Consider the following 5,659-nt stretch of genomic DNA (forward strand, 5'->3'; position numbering starts at 1 on the left):
CAGTTAGACCATTTGATAGAAGCAAAAAAGGACTCTAGCTTATAAAGTATACATAAGTTACAGTTATTACAGTACTGTTATTATTATAGAAGAGATTCTCTAAGGTTTAATCCACTCTTGGCTCGATGTTTAGCTCAAATTGGACCGCCTTTACGCGTAGCTTTTCTTTGGTACCTGGATTATCTCTCAGTAAAGAATACCGAAGTAAACAATCCAATTTCATTTGAACATATTGCTGTATAATATTCCAAGCGACGGTTGCTACAATTACCGTCCCACCATGCAGGTAATTTTAATAAACAGCCTTTTCTTTCACAAACGCAAATCTAACGAGACAATTTGTTAACGCCGATGGCAAGTAGTGCGTTTTTGCGGGCAAACGCGTCACCTATACGGGTTATTAAGATTTTTTTCTCTAATTTCTGCTTGTTCCGAGGCGAGTATGCAGGCTGTATCGCAACAATTAGACGTTATTTATACGTCGGGCTATGCTAATCGATCGTCGGACACTATTTTTCAGTCGTCTTCGCCGCGGCGTTTCTGCGGTACCCGCAGTTGGACAGGATGGATGGGTTCCCTCACGGGTACTAATGGGTCACCTGTTAATTTTTTTTAACACGACCGCAGTTATCGCTCCTTATTAATTGTTTAGGTAGTAATTTATGTTTCGTTGGGTGACCAGAAGCAGTTAAAATTGTCAGCGAGTGTTCTAGTAACTGTTTATATGTTGGGGGAGTGGTGCTGAGGTTTGAGCCCGCTTTGTGTTGATACTTTGGGTGGGTAAGAAGCGTAGCTCAAAAGGGAATGACGTACTGTACTTCAGAAAGGTGAATTTTCTAGGTTGCACTGAGAAAAATATTTTTTAGGTCCGTAGACATCTGATTTACACTTCAAATGAATTGAAATGAAACTGAAATTAAATTTTAAAAAAAATTAAATTCGAAAGACGGTTAAAATCACTTTGTACCACTCAATCCGCGCGCAAGTTGCAAGATTGCAGTAAAAACCCAAATTATTCAAACGCAATTATAGTTTGCGACGCAAACACCTAATTAAAACCTCTCCATGGCCAACTGCGCTCATACAGCACCTTTTTAAGTGTCGGGAGGTGAATCACACTCCAATCTCGGCCGCATCTCTCGGAATAAAAATCATTTTCGTCTGCCTATTACGGTGGATTCGTCGTAAGCAAGCAGATAACATCTCCGCGTAGGTTTGAGTGTCCCCGTTTAAATGCTTATGTGTTTTGAATAATGCAGCCGGGGTCCTGTTTAAGAAATTCCTGAACGCCAATGAGCAATTCAGAGTACGATTATCGTAAATATTTTCGAAAATTTCCTGGCTACCGGTATACGCGCTGTCGGTTATAAGAGAGGCTCGTTTCTTGGACGTTTCAACACGGTCTATAGCGCCTAGAATATAGCGTTTGGATTTAGTCGGGTATGTCAGTCAAAATGAACAAAGAAGACTCTTTATTCAGTTCAAGCTTTCGAGAACTTTATTGTCGTCTCTTCCTCAGGAACTGTATAACGGTTACAAAATCATGAAAACTTTGAAAACAACAAAAAATATAATTACAACCAACTCACTGGTTCCCCGTGCCCAATCCATCTATTGGGAAAAGTTTCATGTAAGAACTGACGAACCGCAGCGGTAATGTGAGGTGGAGCACCATCATGTTGCATCCACATTCTTCGAAGTGTAGTTAAAGTTTAAATATACTGCTCCAGTTAGATGCTGGTAAAAAAGAATGGTCTAATGACATAGGTTCCCAAAATTGCTCCCCACACGTTCAAAGACCATCGTTGGCTATGAGTTGTCTGGAATTGGTGAGGATTTACTGTGTTATAGTAATGGCAATTATGACTATTAACGAAACCATTTTTATGAAAAGTAGCCTCATCGGAGAATATGACCCGTTTAAAAAAATCATCATCTTGATTTAATCTCAAGTACCCACTGACAAAACTCCAGTCTCCTCTGAAAATCTACTTTTAGTAACTCTTGGTGTAATTGGATGCGATAAGGATGTACTGCGCTGTGCTTTTGTAAAATCCTATGTATCGCCGTTGTACTAATACAATTGCAAGGCCTTCTTAATGCTGTTACATGGCTACTTTTTCGAACTTTAGAAAAAAACCTGATTTTTCAGGAAACAGTTTTTCAATTCGTAAGATTATTAAATGTAGGTCACAGTATTTGCGAATCTGAATAACGTACACGTTTTGCTGGCAGATGACAAGATAGAGTAATTTAAGCCAAAACAAACTGTGAAAACTGCAGATTTCTAACTGTTACAGTTTAGACGCTATCTAGCCCCATTTAGAGCTGAAACCGAGATTTGTTTCAAAACCAAGTGATTATCTCGAAAACGGTAAGTTTGAAGCACTATGTACATTTAATAAACTCTACCTAATATTAACTAAGGAATTCCAAAACGCAATACATGGCCCACATGATTCCAGACAACCTTTATTAAAACCATTTTTTTTTTAAATTTTATAGTTTCAGGGTTACAGAAGAATCCCTCTTAGGCGGACCACCCTGTATAGCCACTATAATTCGTTTCTGTTCTATTATTAGTTCTTACCTATTACTTGCTTGTTACTTGCCTGTTACTTGCTTGTTACTTGCCTGTTACTTGCCTGTTCGTGTTCTACTGTTAATTCGAAATGTTTTAGTTTGTTTTTGTGTTTTTGCTTATAGGAGGTTTTTGATATGAACTCGACTCTTTTGTTATTTTAGCACTATCGAGTGTGGAACTTGTGTCTTTTTATCATTGGTTTTTGTATGCTGGACTGAAGCACTAAACTTTATGTGTGTGTGGCCTCCTTAGAATGCCTGTATGGAAGTTTTAGGGACTTGTGTATGGAAGCAACTGGCGATCCGCGGGCCGCATCCGGCTCGCGATGCTATTAGTTGTGGCCCCCGTAATGTTTTACGAAAAGCATATATTTTCTTTAAATGCTGCCATTGTGAAAAAAGATTTATATTTTATGGTCTCTCTGATACTGTTTTTACAACTTTTCATTATTATTGCAATGTTTGTCTTAGTTCTTGAAAAAAATTATGTATAAATTTTTCATTTTTTTAGATAAATTTTATCTAAAAAAATGTAGTTGTTTAGCAATAAAAAAATTAATACTTCTTTTTTGTTTTAATTATTTTTATACCTCACGTTATTTTGTTATTACTTTAACAAAATTATTATATGGCCCGCAACCACATCAAAGGTTTTAGTTTTGGCCCTTGAGGCCTTGCAAGTTGGACACCCCTGTTCTATCCCTTAAAATCTTCACCTCAGTTTGGGACAGTGCTTGGGTGAAAGGTGATACGTGAGTTATGGGAGTTTTGAGGTCGTAGAATTTTGTAAAGAAATATGTACTGGCCAGGATCCGATACTGGTTATTGAACTGCATGGTGGAAGTCTTCGCTGGCTCCAGGGTTTTGTAACGACTTTAAAACAGTTGTGAATCTGTAAACTATTTTGGTTAATATTCAATCTAAGGTCTTGCTTCACTTTGAGTTTCAAAAAATTTGGGCTTAATAAAAATTTGCCAAAAATTTGAAAGTGTGATGAAAATTTTCGCTCCTTTCTGCACTGTCGGCAGTGGCTGGCGTGATCAGCATCGTCTGTTACGATTTTAAGTTTTGGCAGTAATTCGGGCTTCATAGAGGATTTTTCGGAAATTTTTGGAAACATGCGTGAAATTCCGTTTTCTTGCGCTACGTCTTTCAATGTGCGTCGTAGGTCGTTTGCGACTCTCTATCTATGGTGCAGTGTTGAGAGTTTTTTTAAAGTTTACCGAATTCTGTTTGAAACACGGGTGAAATTCGAAAATACGCTTCCTCTTAAATTCTCATAGATAGATTGCACTATTTATCTAAAAAACTTCGGTTCATGTAGCTATAAGTATATTATTTTCATTTAAAGGAATCACTTAATGTATGTAATTTTTTAACTCGATATCCTCTTAAGGAAAATTATTCTCATTACTGAATTAAAAAAACAATACACGCTAATAAATAATGTATCTCGCAACGTCGAAATTTATTATTTAAATTGTTTGCTCAGCGGAGCGTTGGGTTCTGCATTAGCAAAAGTCTTCGCAGTAATTAAACTAGACATTCCAGCCCACGTAAATTAAATATTGACATTAATCGAATTAAATATTAATTTCAGCTCTCACGCGAGGATTTTTCTGGGCTGAAATTAGCCTTAATGAGGCGCTGGCGGGACAATTCAAGGCGTAATTACCGGGATTTGTGGAAACGGTAACGCGTATCATTCGAAATATCACGCCAGAGTAACTGTTGAGGAGTTTTTTTGCTTTTTTTTCGGTAGATCTTGTGCAAGATAGGGTAATATATGTCTAGACACCAATATGGTTGTGATTGCCTTCCGAAAGGCGGAATAATGAGGGTAACAGCACCTGTATAGTAGTGACAGTCGGAAACAATTGATATATCACTATTATACAGGGTGTTTTGGAAAGAGTTCCATAAGTTGAAGAGCTGACAGGACGTCAAAAAATAAGTATATTTTTTTAATGGAGCACAGGCCTAGCGTCTCTTGTTTTTGAGTTACAAAGTGTCAAAGAAGATATTTTTAAATTAAATTTTGTTCAAAATAAGAGATGTAATGAAAAAAAAATTGGTACAGGTAAGTTTTTGACTATTTGCTAGAGGGCACCATCTATTACCTTTCCTAGAGATATTTTGATATAACTTTTTTTAGGATAGGTCATATATAGGGTGCTTTAAAACTTNATGAAGTTTCTTTATATGAAAGATCCTATCTTTTTTTCGATGAGGAATCACCCCCTTAAATGTTTTACACTTATTTAGTTACACCCTGTATAACGGTTACAAAATCATGAAAAATTTTGGAAACCGCAAAAATATACTTACAAATGTACTTACTTAATAAAGAGTCTTCTTTGTTAATTTTGACTAATATACCCGACTAACTCCAAATTTCTTAACTTAGACAGTCGTCTAATAGTCTACTCTTATATACAGGGCCACCTAAGAGAGATTTTTCTGTAACCCTGTAATTGTAAAAATGATAAAAAAATGGTTTTAATAAAAGTTAACTGGAATCATGTGGGCCATGTAAAGAAATTTTACAGAGTGTTCCATTTCGCGTGGGAGCTACATAACTTTGTTATTTTAAATATAATACCTTGTATATTATTGTATTTTTGAATTCCTTGGTTAATATTAGGTAGAGTCTATTAATATACATGGTGTTTAAGACTTACCGTTTTCGAGATAATGTGCAAAACCGTACTTATCTTATCAACTTCGACGTCACCTGTTACATGAGTGTTGTATAATACTAATGAAAAAGTAATATTAACGGTCGGTAGAAGAAAGCGCAAAAAAAGCAAACGCCTGGGTGGGGCATTCTGGAAGGAAGCCTAGATAGTTGAAGATAGGGAGTTGAAGTGAGGCCAGCGCGGAGTGAAAAGTAAGACGATCAGTGTAGTGTGACATAGTAGTGGAAAATTAAGTGTTTAACCGGTATTAGTCAGCAGGTAATATTCTTTAAGTACTTTGTTGTTAATTGTTCTATGTAATCTTATGATTGTGATGGTTATAGATGTTTCATGATAATAATTCTTTGTATGTTTAGCTTCCATTGCTTTATGCTCAA

Source organism: Anoplophora glabripennis, unplaced genomic scaffold (assembly GCF_000390285.2).
Source record: "Anoplophora glabripennis isolate ALB-LARVAE unplaced genomic scaffold, Agla_2.0 scaffold7, whole genome shotgun sequence".
In the NCBI taxonomy this organism is placed as follows: domain Eukaryota; kingdom Metazoa; phylum Arthropoda; class Insecta; order Coleoptera; family Cerambycidae; genus Anoplophora; species Anoplophora glabripennis.